Source organism: Formica exsecta, unplaced genomic scaffold (genome assembly GCF_003651465.1).
Source record: "Formica exsecta isolate Colony F162 unplaced genomic scaffold, ASM365146v1 scaffold1159, whole genome shotgun sequence".
Taxonomy (NCBI): domain Eukaryota; kingdom Metazoa; phylum Arthropoda; class Insecta; order Hymenoptera; family Formicidae; genus Formica; species Formica exsecta.
This window is the reverse complement of record NW_021848498.1, coordinates 262,937-280,693: the sequence shown is the minus strand read 5'-3', so window position 1 is coordinate 280,693 and position 17,757 is coordinate 262,937. Positions and strand designations below refer to the sequence as shown.

The following is a 17,757-nucleotide window of genomic DNA, read 5'->3' as shown; positions in this document are numbered from 1 at the left end:
TTTTATAGAACGACATTTGTAACATATCAAACGTGTACCTGACAAATACGAGAATAACACGTTGGATATTTCGAGCTTTGAATTATTTTGAAAACTCCTAAAAAATTCTTGCTAGAGAGAAAATATATTTTTATGTAAAATGTCTCTCTATGTAAAATATACCATTAAAATATCGTCAAATACTTCTAATGGTGAAATTATTCTACGAAGTTTCTTAATAATAATTAAATAACTCAAAATTAAAGTAATTATTTTTAACATATAGATTTGCCGCTCCTCTTTAGGGATTTAAAACCTGTTAAGGATCTCTCTCTTTTTTGTAAACAGCAGTAATCGTTTGAATTTAGCCTACTATCGATGAATACATGCGAATGCTGGTAAGAGGATTACCAGGCAATCCCCATATTTGATCTACTAATTTTTCCCCGATTTTTTCTATCTACCGCGATACGGAATATATTTGTTCGCTCGTTTGGAAAAGGGGAAACCCGTTGAGACCCTTTGTTTACTACTACAACCATATCGAGGAATGGCCACGAGCTTCTTAAGTACGTAATATCGGTCAGCGTATATTCCTCTCGCGATCTTTTTCCACAACGCATCAACAACTTCGTATAGAGCTTACCGAGCACAGTCCCGAGAGAGTAACTGAAAGTCCCTGGGGTCCTTCGATCGGCGCTCATCATCTTTCGACGCTCTATCTACTAAAGGTGAGAAAGGACACGGCAGCCTGTCAAGCCATTGAGTCGATAAGCCTATCTATCCTGGGCATCCCTCTGCGCGCTTCTGATAAGCACGTACTACGCGCCACGTACTTGCCCCATTATGTATCTACCATAGACGTCTTAGTACGGTACTCCTACCGATTGAATTGAACGATCGATAGAAGATGGTGTACTAATCGATAGCAAAATTAGTGGTCAGAGACGAAATAATTTCAGGGCACGGAATAATTTCGAAGTAATTATTATATCTCGATATATGAGCATCGATTTTAGTATATTGAAATTATATAAAAATTTCTTCAGATTATTCAGGGCGAAAAATGATATACGATCGAGAGAGTCAAGTTCACGCTATTGATAATGAAATAATTTTGAAACAGAATAAATATAATATAAGATAACGTCCATTTAAACGTAATGAGAATGCTTTTGAGATACATTTAAAATAAAAACAGTATGTTATAAATATTTGTTGTAATAAATGCACAATAAATTTGAAATGGGTCTAATGTAAAAAAAACGAGATTTCAAAAATAGAAAGGTTTTAAATGTGCTTAATATAAAAAGGTGTGCATAAAGATAATAAAACGAGATAAACGGTATCAGGTCAGTGTTCGGAGCAGAAAATTCCGTATATATTATTTATTCAAACAAATCTCCCGTCAGTGCCAGTGCTGTGGATATAAAAAAAAATCTTTTTTTGAAGAAAAATAATTTGAAATTCTAGTAGTACTGGTATTAGCTTCGCGGCTATTCTTACTTATGGCTATTCTTAAAGCACCACGTAAATCGTTTCTTGAAATAGTGATTTAATTTCAGCAGTAAATCTTATGTGACATGTGATATCCTATCTTTTTTACTTTTATTTTTGCTATATGATCCATGAATATATATATTATATTGAATTTTGATAAAAATATTTAAGAGAATTTGCTCTCTCTCTCTCTCTCTCTCTCTCTTTCTGATAATACTTGTATTATTTTACAATTATTTATTATCATTTTAACTGGGACAAGTTAAAAAAATTTATGAAATATATGCGCCTGTATGTGAAATCGTATTTACTTCGTTAAGTAATTACTATACACACGACTTCAACATGCTGAACCAGCGTACACTGAGGCTACAAGCGGTTACAAGCAAATTCCGGTGAAACCGCTCGTCCGTTCAGATAAGCCACACCCGACGTTTGTCCCTTTTCGTGGCACTGACGGTAATACCTCCAGGATCAGCTTTTAGAGTGAAATGAAGCGCGATGTAATTACCTATCACTAAATTCTTAAAAAAGTTTGCTAATGTCATCAAAATTTCAGACATAATACGTCATATTATCGATCTGCGACTAGATATTGAAAATCAAGGCGGTGATTATAAAACATCGTTATAATTCGGTGAAGACTTGTAGAAGACATTTTACTATATTTTCGAAAGCAAAATTACAATTGTAAATTTATGTCCTTCGTTATTTGAATGCTTTCTTTCTATCCTCGACTTATTCATGATCGAGCTCCAAACAAAAATGACGAGTCGCTTGATCACTTTCCGGTTATTATCCTTCCTGATGATGTACGGTGCGCAATTATCACCCGACATACGTTATCGATACGAATCAATAGCCCGGGAAATTTCCGTTTACGTCTCTCCGTCATCATCCTCGGAAGAAAAAGACGGTTAATAAGAAAGCGACGTATATCGCTCTCGTGCTCCTCGCGTTCCCGCGTTTTCCCCTCCGGTCGTTTTACTTTCTTCCGCGGAAATTTACGAGCAGATCAGATATATCGCAGGATATTACAGCCTGGATGCTATAAAGGAAATATAAAGTCCACTTCGTGCTTCATGATTTTCTCTGATATATTAAATCTTCTCTATTTTACTTTTATTGTTCTTTATATACGTATATATAATATTATATACATTGCCCTTCGTCTTCGAACTGTAGTTTGATTTTTCCGTTGCTCTCGCGTATCGAAGAAAACTTTTCGACCAATCGGATAAACCGCACTTTCTTCAACGTCGATCTCAGTTCCGGCGATAGATCGATTTTCGCGACATGCTCGACATCGACGAGCGCGCTTGTTCACGTCATGGCAACGAGATAGCGACGGGCGATTTTGCGCCTACCGTGCGTCTCTCCTTTACCTAGGTCAACTTCTAAGAAGACTGATGACAGACCTCTCCCTCCATCTCCCCTCCATCCCGAGTAGCGACGACGGATGTTGATTTATTAAAACCCCGGCGTGATCGTAAGTCATCCATCAGCGGTTGCCGGTGAATGGAAAATTGATTAGTCTTCGCCGCGTGTTAGGAAAACCGTGAGGGAGCAAAAAACTCTCCCCGAGCGGGTATCCGAAGAATACATTGTAATTATGTATTACTCTGTTACTCTTGTCGGTAGGCGGTACTTAATTAGCCATACCCCTCCTCTCGATTCCCCATTGTTATCACAACGTGGTGGTTTGATGATGCGGAGACTGGGCGCGCGAAAAAATGGACTAAAAAAACTGAGTCTGCACGGAGCAGCGAGCAAATAAGATGAGCAGGATAATTAGTAATTGTAGTGAAGCCACGATTTCTCTCAATCTTGTGCAAATATGAAACGCCATTTATCTACTGACGCTTTTACTGCGACACAAGTAAATCGTTCTTCTTATTAGGCGCGTCATAAAGTGGACGAGGTAAACGTTTAATGCGGACGATATTAAGTAGTACAAAAACTAGTCGCAGAAACTAAATTAAATTATCTAAGTTCTGTAGTCATCGTTAGCAATAATTACGACAATAATTCCGTATAGCAATCATCTAAGATGCTCTCTGCCGCTAAAATGGCTAACCAAATTAGCTCACGACGCGCTTTGCTGCGAAACGGGAAGTTGATTCCCGGCGGTCGTTCAGCGGAAAATGGAATCGGTTGATTCGAGGTGGGAATTGACACCGCGTCAAAGAGAGTTCTTCCTCTCCCTCTCCCTCTCTCTCTCTCTCTCTCTCTCTCTCCCTCTCTCTCTCACTCTCTCGAGGCTTAATTGTCGTCGTCGCGACGCTCGGGGCGCCTCGTCGCCGTACCAGGTAAGCATGCGCAGTTATACAGTGCATTGACGTGTAAAATGGCACGGGGATGCGGATGCATCAGAGAGAGAGAGAGAGAGAGAGAGAGAGAGAGAGGGAGAGAGAGGGAGAGAGGGAGAGGGAGAGAGGGAGAGAGGGAGAGAGGGAGAGACAGAGAGAGAAAAGCGGAACCGCGTCAAAGAGCCCGTTGAATGCGTCATCGCGCAGACAGGTGAGGAGGCTTTCTGTATGTATCGCGAGAGAGATGACAAATTGTCGCGAGCGAAGGAGAAAACGGACCACGGAGATACGGAATCTCGCAAGCCTGAATCCGGAGATTAATTCAAAATTAATTCAATTGATTATTTTAATCAGAATTGTGAGTCAAAGGCGCGCTTGGAAGAGCTCGCTAATTTCGTCTCGCTGCGTTGTCACTCCTAACGGAGACAATGAATGCCGTTAAAACGAGACGCGATGCATTGTTTTTCGATATCGTGATTGTAATTGGACTGTTGGATGATATAAATCATATTTTCTTTGTTTTCAGAAACAAAACGATTTACGAAAGAACTTGTTGCACAATATAACTACTTTACCGTTTTTTCTACGATTCAAAGGAAACGATTGAAAATTTTATGTAGAAATAATTACGTATTATGTTGCCTAAAATGTGTATGGCTGATTAATTATTAACATACACCGCTATTTCGCATAGCGACTCGATTGTTCCGCAAATTTGCTCTTCCGTCCAAAAATGTACGGTGGAATAGCGCGACACAAAGCGAACATTATAAATTCACGATTATAAGAGGAGTGTCATGTCGGCGCGGAATTTGCAGGTCTGTGGATAAAGCTCTGCGATGATATTCGCTGTCACGAAACATGAACGCGTGTGTCCTCGAACATGTTCTGTTCACATCGCTCGCACGTAGCTACAACAGATCAATAATTATAATTTTGTTTAGTCGCCGTAATATTGTGATGCTGCAAAGTGGATTTGTATCGTAATTCCCAAACTCTCGTCAGATGTAAAACCGTATCGGAAATAAGCGATATGAAATTGGGACGTGCCATTTAGCTGCCTAGCGGGACCATACGCATTAAACCTCTTTGCACATACCGCTGCACTGTAATGCAGCTGATACACAGCAGAGTCGGTGTATCATCTCGATAATGGACCGATTTCTAGGTCGGGCCACAATGGAAGCATGCAAAATTAAAAAGGGTCACATTGATTCGACGAACTTTATCGACGCTCCAATTTGAAAAATAGAACAGAGTGTAAATGTTAAATAATTGCAACTATTAATTGATTTAACGTTCTATAAAATTTATATTTGCCTAAGAAATTATGTAAACTGTGTAAGAAAATATTTTACACATTTGTGGTAATGTGTTAACGCTGCATTTTCTATATCGAATGAGAAGAAAATATTCTCGCTATAATTAAAACACACCTTCTTTTATATCACTGCAATATGATTCCTAATTGTATCAAAAATATTAAAACGTATCAACTCAAAATCCAACAAAGTTTTAAACGGTATATCGGAATCTTTTTGCCAGATGTTAGATTTTAGAAGCATTGTAGTACGATGCAGAATAATCCGGATTATTGTCATATCAGCTTGTATCGAGAACATTATAGGCAGACTTTAAAATCCTTTGACCGGTCAAAATACCGCTATGCAACAGGTTTTACTATGGGAAAAGCTTTCTTTTAAATTGAAGTTGTTGTTGTGTTAAGAAAATCAATAAGTATCTTCAATATTTTCAGACCAATAAATTTCAGAAATACTATTTAATCAGATCATTATTTCGAATCAAAAATTTACTTTATTTGGAATCGAGAGTTTTTTAAAAAATGTATTGCTTAAATTTGATAAGAATTTTATACACGTAAAATTAAACTGTCTGTAATGCAGCCAGAATGTTATAAAAAATGTATCGTTACTATCATAATTTCATATTTTCGCGTTTACGTAAGAAAATTCAATCGTGACTGTATTCTTTCTAACATAGATCTTATGATTGATCTTTATTGCTCTTTTTTTTTTTTCTTGAGAACAATAGATTTTTTTCTGGTAAATTCTTTGTAAATCATCTTGTTCTCTCTGTCTTATCGCGCGCGGTGCATCTGCTTTAATATATCGTACAAGTTAATCCTAAACACTATTGTTATGCAATACAACGCGAATTGACGGCATAGTTAAATGTAAAGCCGAAAAAGGATTTTGTTAATGAAATACTACTCAGCTTGCGTAAAACTGAATGTGTCGTTATGCGAACTGCAAGACGATGATAGGTGGATGCGAGGGTGCGGAAGACGGGTCCAGCGAATTGAATGGGAAATTGATGGGCTTTGTCCTTGTCGGTCATGTACGAGACCGCGCGCGCATCCGCCGTAGACCTCCTGGAATCTGTTGTCCTGTTGATGTATACAGGCTGTAGGTACCTGCAGCCGACCATTCGCACGATCTCCTCTCGTCCTCCTCCACCTCCTCCGGTTTGCCCGTTTCAACGGCTTTCGGCCTTGTTACTACGTGCGTTCCTCAGTTGTATAAAGGCTGATTTGTGCTCTTTGATAAAAATGTATTAATAATATTTGTATTGACCGATAAACGAATCGCTTGCAGCACGAAACGGCAGAAACTTTTTCTCACCGATATTGATATAAACGCCAACGCATAAAATATTCTTTAATAAAAATGTAATGCTGGAATTTATTTACAGTAACCGCTATGAAGTGTGAATTATATATAAAACGATATCCGGCTGTGTATTCCGTTTAAATTCATTAGAAAATGTCATTTCAATTCGTAGACAGAAGATGTAAATTTTTCTGTTAAAAGAATTTATTAACAATTCAGAATATACTAGTAGATAAGTTATTTAACCGCGCGTCCATTGTTTTATTTTTGTTAAAGAATATTTTGTGAGACAATCTGAATCAATGTCGGTGATGATCCATATCGTGAACTATGATATTAGATTCTCATTAGCGGGAATGCTGACATATCGCTAAGCGTGAATCAGCCTTAAACCGTATTCGAGATGGTGTTTGTCCGCGCCGGCCGCTTGAATATGTATCGTCTCGACGGAGCTTTGATTGTGCACCCTCGCTCGCATTTGCATACCGGGCAGGGTCCGAGCCGGCTCTTCAGAAGATGCAACAGCGTGCGCGAAGGCGAGCGTCGTCCATTTGTGCGGTCAGCGTTGACGGGTACGCGTTTCTCTCTTCCACCGCGTTGCTTTTCGCGAGTTACGATCTTTACCACGTGCTTAATCCTAACGAAGGGAATTTAATGCGCCTCTCGTGCGAGACGAGAATCACGTTGCGAGAGACGGGTTGTTCGTTCAAGTATACGGAATTATGAGCGGTATATTGGACGGAATAGCGATGTTCGCCTCTCTCGTTTGACTGTCAAAGAAATTTTGTCGTTTGAAATGTACAAAAGGATCTGCAGCTTTACTCGCTGAAAAATGAATACTTGTTTCAGTTTGACTATGATGAAAGTAGTTGGTGAAAATGCATAAAAGAATTGGCGATCTTACAGTCCTTTGCGAAAAATTGGTAGACATATTCTGCTCACGCGCGATTTTATTGTTTTTATTTAAATATTAATGATCTTTGGTCTTTTCATTATAGATATTAAAAATAACATGATCGCACGCATACAAAAAGCGCAAACATTGTCATACTTCCTGATATTTTTAATTACATAAAAAAATTTAAAGCAGAATTTAAATAATCTCTAATTTTTGTGCGATTTTAAATACAAGATTGCATTTAACAAAACGTAAAGTTTAGCGACTGTGAACTCCTATTACATCTTTGTGTCTCTTAATTAACGTTTCTGTCACGCCGTTGTCAGCTCTTAACGTGACCACTGTAACGCGTAAGCTCATTAGGTACATCGAAGGACACAAACTCATCCTCGTACGTTTTACGGAAAATGTCGAGGCCGAGATGCATCGTGCACTCTTGTCTCCTCCCTTGGCATGCACGCGAGACCATGCCTTTACCGCTCTGAACTACCTACCTAAACTTTAACAGCTCGTGCCGGCGGTTGGTACAGAGGTATTATCTCAGGCTCTCCTGTCTGTGTTATCAGATACCACCTCGTTGGCGATACCGCCGCGTCGTAAACCCGACTATCCCCGTCTCTCCGTCGTTTCATCAGGACACGAAAGAAAAACCATCAAGAGAAGCTTACTCGAACAAAAATTTTAAATGTCCAAAGAAAATTTAAAAAATTTAAGAAATTATGCAACGATTTTATGGGCGAGTTTTGGACGTCTTTTTTTTTTAGACGCGCTCCTGTTGTGACTTTTGGTTCTGTTATTTTTCGGGGAAGTCTATGATGTCAATTTTAGAGTTCTTTCCTCCATACGAAGCTTAGCTGAGATAACTGCATAGTTAACTTAGCGGGTTTTAAGCTTTTCTGGAATGACATATTTTCTTGTGGATTACAAAGATGCGTGGCGGTTTTATTCGTGCATTTACGTTTGTTGGTCATAAAGACTGGCTGAATGCGCGAATACAGGCAAAACCCATTTACCCGTCAGTTCTCCGACACCACGCCGCTGAATATGACGAAGAGACATGTATTAAAGGCGCATCAAAGTCGCATAAACTTACTGCCACGCGGGCAATTATCGCGCGCCCGACATATCGCATACTAGCGACAGTTATGCGCGAATATCAAGTTTCGCGTCGTGTTAGGAATTCTGCGGTGAAGCGATGTTCACGTCTTCGAGGGTTCGTGACTGAAGAAAACGCTCAGAAACTGTCCGGAATATCGATGAGCTCGGGATATATCGTGGAGAAAGGACAGCTTGAGGAAATTTTTACTATACACATAGCACATAGCAAGCTGAATAAATCTTGACTAAATATCATTCGAAAGCTATATAAAAAAAAAAGAACGAAAATTTCCATAATATAATGTTACAAAGAAATGATTTTATATCGCTAATATATATGAATATACAGCACTTATACAAGACTTGATTTACTTACGAAATAACGAGTTGATCATTACTTCCCTCACAATCGAATAAAACGTAAGCCACGTTAAAAAAAAAAAAATATTTGAAGATAAAAAAATTGTATAGCATAGCAAAATTTTTTCATGCATACATACGAAGCTGCATATCGACTTTCTCAGGGTTTTCTTCGGTTCCATCAGATCGGAAGGCCATCAAAATCGCGAACAGAAAGGCTCGTCTGTTAGTACAAATTGAGAGAAAACGTATCTTTGGAGAGGCGGCCGCGTTCCGATATCTTTGATCAAGAAAGTTCTGTAGTTCTGTCGGCTTTATTGACTTCGAAACGGGCAGGGAGAATCGTCGGAGCGGAGCGAACGATTTTTCTTCGTGACTGCAACGCGGAAGAGCACATAGCCGTAGGGCGTAGTTCTCGTTGCGTCTTTGACCGATTAAGCGACCGCTGAGGTCACTTGGCGTTTCAACTTCGGAACAAGTATTGACGTCGAGAGATCGGCAAAGGTACGGGATAAGAAGACATCGTCGAAAGAGCCCTTCTCTTCCGGGGATCTCGAGCTCGACCGCAGAAACGAAAGCCACTCCCGAGAGCGTCCCAGGAAGATCAGGAAACAATGCAACTTACGAGTCAATGAAGCGGATTATTGATCGGACCAGGGACAAGTGCAATGGAATTTCGTCGAGACACGTTTTCGACGGTGTTATATCCTCTATGAACGAACACGATTGATTAATGCTAAACAAGATGGACAGGATAAACAATAACATTCAGAAATTATGACACGTATTTGAACGAAATATGCAACTGTTATTAGTATCATTAAAGGAAGAATCAATCGCGTCACACTGGATCGCCGCAGATCCTTGTTAAAACGCGATATTGACTTGAATTTTTATCATGTATAAAAAATCGCGAGATGGATCGCAAGTCAAAGATCCGAGAAATATTCCAGGAGAAATATTCGACAAACTTGCCCGTTCCATGAATCATCTCGCAGTTCGTTCGCGATAGTTTGATACATTAATCCGTTAAGTTGGAGAATTTATCGAGCTGAAACTTGGTTTAATCTCAGTCCAATGTAAACGCAAGACACTAGCGCCGTGCTCGCTGTAATGTACACCGAGACGAATACACTGCTAGAGGCGAGGTAGTGAAGAAGATGCAAGCGGAGTTGTGTGAGCTATGGCAAAAGGGGAACAGGAGAAATATAAAGAGAGAGAGAGAGAGAGAAGGATAGAAAGAGAGAGAAAACAAACGTGAGAGGATCGTTTAAAGACCTTAAAAGCGACAAGACACGAACTGTCCTGGAATTATCTTCATCTACCATCTTGAAGCGTAGCTCTGCAGGTTCATCAAGGTAAACCGAGTTCATGAATTAATTAGTCGGCAAACGACAGCGTGCTCGTTGGCCGTAGCAAGGGCTACTTCAAGACAGGAAAGGGTCGAGACTCTCTTACTTGGTGGATACATACACGAGCGCAGACATTGGCTTGAGTGGGTGAAATCGAAAGTGTAATAAGGGCCCTTCATAGCGACGCCGGGAAAGGGCGTGATTTTTTACTCTGGCGCGAGTTAATAAGCTTTAAACGATCTATCAAATAATTTACATTTTGCAGGGCGTTTACTAATGAATTTCTAATAATTAGCCGGTAATTATGAGAACAAAGGAGAATATAAGTGATGCTTAAACCTTTCGGCAATCACAATTTCGCGATATATTCGATAATCGCTATTATTGGATCGATAAATAATTTTAGGATCTTGTTCCATTGCGATAACGATAATACAGTAAAATGTATAATTGTAAATTATATAAATTATTAGACATTTTTTCCATCAACAATTTTTTGTATTTTTTATAAAGAAGATTAAAAACTTTTTAAAGTTTTTATTTTATGTCACATCGTGTCATTTTCTATTCATATCGTCTACATAATAAGCATTTTATTGTAAGAAAAACGCTATTAAAGCAAGATAATTAACAAATAAGAAAATTTAACAAATTCATATGGACGTTATGCAAGTGAAATGACGTTGTGAAAAAGGCGCTGAATTTTTGACAATAATATAGAGCGATAACGACGTCGAGCCTCGAGATGACGGGGCAAGACAGCGCGAGTGGATAAGGAGAGACGAAGGCGCATAAACTACGACGCCGTGGGGCACGTGAATTCGCAAATACGGGATGGCGAAAAGGGGGAAGAATAACGCGGAGGCAGCACTTATTGGAACTCCGACATCCCTCAGGATCGACTGAGCAGTGAATAATACACAACGATACGTATCCACTGTTTCTCAGTCGTACTGATAGTATCCGATCCCTTGGCGCTACCTCGAATGCAGAGAGAAGAAGATACATAAAAATAAATCTAAAAGTAAGAGTAAAGAAGGGGGGCTAGAGAGAAGGAGGTGATAGTCCAAATACGAGAGAACTGGCGCACGCGTGAGAGTGAGAGATGATGGTGTTGGGCGCGTAAGGACCTCCTGCCAAATCCCAGCACGAAACTTTTCGAGAGTTCGTCTGATGGCACTCCGGGGAATCACGCACGCACGGAACGATCCCTCTCGAAGATCATAATATTTCTCGAAACCCTTCAAAATTCTGTAAAGAAGATTCTCCCCGCGTTCACGTCGCGCCCCTGCGAACTCTTTTGTATAACGAATTTCCAACAGCGGCGAGAATTTACGACAAGAGGCTGCACGACGGATTTATTATCTTTCTCGATTCGTGAAATTGTATAATCGAAAGAGAACTGATTACGGATTCAATGGAAATTTGTGACGCAATCAAATTGATTAATATCTGTTGTATTAATAGATGTCTGTTGAAGCTTGTGAGATAATGATAAATTTTGAAAGGTCTACTAGAAAACATCTACTGTTTGTAAAATCTATTACAAAGCTTTTTTTTTTTGAACGTAAAAATATGCATAATACAATATATTTGTAGAAAGAACATTTTTAAATATATTTTAAATGCATATACTAACAAATAGCTATCATAAAACAGCTGATCGCTCTTTTGTCGCCAAAATAAACCGTGAAATCCGTGATCGACACATTTGCACAAAGTTCTGATTTCATTAACACTGTCGAAAAACGCAAATTGCCTTTTTCTGACCGTGAAAAAGCACGAGGGCTTGAAGATAGGATGAGATCGTCGATATCCAGCGGGCGAATGCTCGCACTAACGGGAAATCAAATTGCGCGAGATAGAACTTAATGCATTTCCCGATATACTCGCCAGCGATTTATTTGACTCGCGACCGAAATAACACCGCACAGTAAACGTTCGTGACAATTTGGTCGATGAACGTGTCTCGTTATATCGTCCTACGCAGTTTCTCCTGCAAGCCAATTGACCGAGTAATAGGTATATCAAGTGACGCGTGTCTCTCTTATCGGATATATAGGCGACCTTGCTGCTCGACTTCCCTTTCTCTCCCTGACACAATCAAGGCTGACCAAGCGGTAACCACTTTTTCTGTATAACCACTTTTATATCTGCTATCTCCTCTCGGCTATCTCCAGCCTAGAACGCATCTGTAATTTCCTTTTGCTCGCTAAATTGCGCAATGCTGCGTGCATTCTTGGTGAAAGACCCGTGCGTTTACGCTCGATCAAACGCAGTTGGTATTGCTCGCGTTCTCTATTGATAAAGCATACCAATCTGCAAATAGTATATTCGATGAGAATTTAAGTAAATAGATATTATTGTTTAACGGATTAAATAATATTTGTGATATCATATTTTTTCCATGTGATATAGATTTTGTGTTAAATTTTGCAGTTTGTATCAGTCTGATACCGCGCAACACGATCGGATTAATCTTCCACAATGCGGTAACGATATTGTTTCAGTATTTCAACGCATATTCTAATTATATTATACGCAGAGAGTACGGCCTATGTAGCTATGGTATTCACGATAAACCGTAACGAATCTCCCGATACGAGAGCGGAACGCGTTTTGCAATTGCCCAGGTCGTTTGATCGCGCGCAATCGCGGCCGTTCGCAGCAGATACATCCGATTAAAGTACGATTATAATTCCCGGCTGCCCCCTAAATATCGATCTTCGCGCGTATGTATCTTTCGTATGTTCCCTGCGGATCGGCGATGAGGCATCGCGTATGGCCAGTCTCCACACGTACGGAATATCGCGCCTCCTCCCGTTTGTTGCTACGGCGCTCAATAATGTACGCAACGGCTATGCAGCCGTTACCGTAGAGCATCCCCCTCTTCCGCTCTCCGCGTGTAACCCCGCTTCCACCACCCCGTCATCTAAATCCCTCTCTTTCCATTTCCACATCCTCCTCTCTTTCGTCCGTTTCACTCTATTACGCTGTCTCTCCAGCTAACCAGTCTATCTCTATTTCCTCCTGTCCGATTTTACCAATGATGTATCACTTCCATACAAGATGTCTCAAAATTATAGATTATTTGATCAATTTGGAATCGATTAAATCGATAAAAATAATACCCTGAATCAAAGTTACAAGCTATTGAAAATAGTAGAATTTTTAAAATCTAAACATTTTCGACCTGTTGACAGAAATATATTGTGGATAAAAGTAATATATAGAAAATGCTAAAAGTACATTATCTAAAAAAAGTATTAAATAATTAATTTCGTGACAGAGTCGAAACATCTCTTTCAAATGATTATAATAATATATGTACTCTCTATTTTAATCTACTTATAAAACGCACACCGTGTAGATTTATTCACCAAGCTATTCGCATTCGCGAAACCGTTTGCATCTGTCTTTCACATCCTCCCACATCCCCCCCGCGCGCATTCTCTCTCACCGCATTACACTGTCCACCCTCGCATCCCACCATCGCGATCAATCTCTTCTTGCGCCCGCATATAATCCTCGCCCTCTCCCGCTCCTCCCCTCCCATTCCCTCCCATTCCCTCCCTTTATTACATCGCTCGCATATCACTTCGTTTTGCCATCTCATCCCAAATACACGCACCATAACCGTTGCACGTATCGGCGCAATATCCGCGCAACGCGCCGCGCGAACATCGCGCGCGCACGTGATGCCGATTCTGACCCGCATACGGAATACCGTATTACCATCCGGCCCGACTCCGGCCCAATACGGCCCGTTGGTTACCGCGTTGGCGGCATCGGCCTTTATAGCTTTGTCTCTCGACGCATCAGATATTACCAGGATAATGCGTCCACCGGACCGCGGACCGCTTCCATATCCACCCCCGCGCGAGGCATCAGCACTCTCCGCGTGCCGCGTGTGTAGCCCACCCTCTATACTGTAGGCATGTGCGTACCATCGACCAGCCTTTGCAATGTGCACATGCGCGCATATATGTATATACATATATACACGGGCACGCATGCATGTAGATATGTACCAAACGGAATTGACGCCTGTTCCAATACCGTCGACTGGCCGTCTCGGTCGTCGCGACCGAATATTCGGAAGCTTTGTTGTTGCGGTTGCAACGCCACGACGCTCAAAGGCGATGCGTCCACGTCAATGTTAATTATTAATGGAAGCGAGTACGAGAACGCCGAAATGATATATTGCTGTCTGTTATCGAGTTAGGGAAGAGTGTTAACAGTAGAACGAGACCGAGTATGGTCGGCCACTCGAACGAATGACGTTCTACCTAATGCATGACGCGCGGAAAGAGTCAATTATCAGACGAACAATTAAAACGAAGTTTTAAACGGATGAAAATGGGATGATAGGAAAAAAAAACGGATATTTACATTTACGTCAATGTAAATACAGGAACGTTTATATTACGAACGCGGTATGTTTTAACGTGTAAACCGAACGACACAGTGAAAATTTTTTTTATCCGGTGAAATCTATATTGAAATTATAACAGTGAATGTTTTTTTCTTTATTATAAAATATTGTTTTGTGCTTTGTTATAAAATCGAATAAATGGAGGATGGTAATTTGACAAATAAAAGTCGTAATATTTTCATATTTCTCGCATATATTTTGTATTTATAAATCATATATTTGATTATCAAATAAATTTCTTGAAATATGTACATTATCACGATTGAAAATTTAATAAGTAATCTATATCCGTCAAGTTTTAGATTTACCAGTATTCACTGACGTAATATATGGCATCGCTTAATAAAACCAAAATTATCATTTGCAGCTGGTTAGAATTAGATGGTAAAAATTTGCTGGGCAAAAAATATCTAATATTTTCTAAAAATTCTTTTTCGAGGATTCATAAAAGTGCATCTCGTGTAAATGACTTAAATTTGGAAATAATAAATTGAAAGGTTAAATGAAAAAGAGAAAGATATAGTATATCAATATCCTTTTTTACAAATCTGAAAAAGATTACACAGAAATTCTCTTGTCAAATATTATTATAGCACATGGAAAATGCACGTATCCATTTTGCTATATCTTATCATCGACTCTCACGTAACAAGATTTGCATTATATTTTTCGGAGCACTGGCTCGCGATGGAGACAGCTGACTCATCTCATATATGCCTCGATGCATAAAACAAAATGCGCATATCTGCTATGACTATGTTATGAAATCATATGTGTATTCGAATGAAAGCTATCAGCGAATTTCCTAAAGATATATCGAGAATCCTGGAGGTTTTTTCACATCGCTTCCAAAAAATATTTCTCGATGAAAAAAGAATATTGCAGATATTTATATCTTCTTTTTCCTTTTTTTATGTCAATTGCGATGTAGAATAAACATGCAACAAACTTATTAGAAATATTTTGATTTGCGGTATAAATGAAAGACAACCGATTATTAATAGGTGTGTTCTGATGCTGCGCGATAGGATATATAATGGATGTAGTTATCATAATAAAAATCAAAATTATCCATATCATGTAATTATTATTAACAACAGATATCACGTAAAATGCGTTGCATTTGTATTTGGTCCGTGAATATAATATTATATATCCGGAATGGCATCGATCGCAATGTCATAATGTCAAAATTCTAGAAAAGCTTGATTTCGTAAACCGACACCACTCCATCAATACGCTCAAAGGCGATGCGTCCACGTCAATGTTAATTATTAATGGAAGCGAGTACGAGAACGCCGAAATGATATATTGCTGTCTGTTATCGAGTTAGGGAAGAGTGTTAACAGTAGAACGAGACCGAGTATGGTCGGCCACTCGAACGAATGACGTTCTACCTAATGCATGACGCGCGGAAAGAGTCAATTATCAGACGAACAATTAAAACGAAGTTTCAAACGGATGAAAATGAGATGATAGGAAAAAAAACGGATATTTACATTTACGTCAATGTAAATACAGGAACGTTTATATTACGAACGCGGTATGTTTTAACGTGTAAACCGAACGACACAGTGAAAATTTTTTTTATCCGGTGAAATCTATATTGAAATTATAACAGTGAATGTTTTTTTCTTTATTATAAAATATTGTTTTGTGCTTTGTTATAAAATCGAATAAATGGAGGATGGTAATTTGACAAATAAAAGTCGTAATATTTTCATATTTCTCGCATATATTTTGTATTTATAAATCATATATTTGATTATCAAATAAATTTCTTGAAATATGTACATTATCACGATTGAAAATTTAATAAGTAATCTATATCCGTCAAGTTTTAGATTTACCAGTATTCACTGACGTAATATATGGCATCGCTTAATAAAACCAAAATTATCATTTGCAGCTGGTTAGAATTAGATGGTAAAAATTTGCTGGGCAAAAAATATCTAATATTTTCTAAAAATTCTTTTTCGAGGATTCATAAAAGTGCATCTCGTGTAAATGACTTAAATTTGGAAATAATAAATTGAAAGGTTAAATGAAAAAGAGAAAGATATAGTATATCAATATCCTTTTTTACAAATCTGAAAAAGATTACACAGAAATTCTCTTGTCAAATATTATTATAGCACATGGAAAATGCACGTATCCATTTTGCTATATCTTATCATCGACTCTCACGTAACAAGATTTGCATTATATTTTTCGGAGCACTGGCTCGCGATGGAGACAGCTGACTCATCTCATATATGCCTCGATGCATAAAACAAAATGCGCATATCTGCTATGACTATGTTATGAAATCATATGTGTATTCGAATGAAAGCTATCAGCGAATTTCCTAAAGATATATCGAGAATCCTGGAGGTTTTTTCACATCGCTTCCAAAAAATATTTCTCGATGAAAAAAGAATATTGCAGATATTTATATCTTCTTTTTCCTTTTTTTATGTCAATTGCGATGTAGAATAAACATGCAACAAACTTATTAGAAATATTTTGATTTGCGGTATAAATGAAAGACAACCGATTATTAATAGGTGTGTTCTGATGCTGCGCGATAGGATATATAATGGATGTAGTTATCATAATAAAAATCAAAATTATCCATATCATGTAATTATTATTAACAACAGATATCACGTAAAATGCGTTGCATTTGTATTTGGTCCGTGAATATAATATTATATATCCGGAATGGCATCGATCGCAATGTCATAATGTCAAAATTCTAGAAAAGCTTGATTTCGTAAACCGACACCACTCCATCAATTGAATCTGTTGGTATGAATTTCCATAATTTTGACGATATTGTTATTTCTATTTGCAACTATTATCTCGTCGGACCAAGCACACGTACAAAAGGTACAAATTGACGTCAGGCATGTAACAAAAATATTTATTCTGCACACAATAAGATAAAACAATTGAGAGAGAGAGAGAGTCCTATATAAATATTGTTACCAATTTGTGTATCTTGTTACTGGCACGCGTATTTTACGCGGACCTGTTTCAGACCATTATTGTGTATTTCACATATATTAGATTAGACCGCAATTTCATATAATGAAACATATTCTCCTCTCGTCATATTTGTAATGACAGTTAACGGGAGATACAAAATATAATTTTGCACGAAGAACGGAACAAATAAGACCGCCACGTATCGTCATGTAGATTTAAAGTGATA

At 38.6% G+C, this 17,757-nt stretch overlaps 1 protein-coding gene across 1 annotated transcript in view; it reads left to right on the top strand.

Annotated features, from left to right (window-relative positions):
- Positions 1–17,757, top strand: part of LOC115238892 (protein O-mannosyl-transferase TMTC2) — a gene marked incomplete at its 5' end in the record, with an annotated part of 98,311 nt that overhangs the window by 11,001 nt on the left and 69,553 nt on the right. The gene's annotated exons all lie outside the window — the stretch shown is intronic.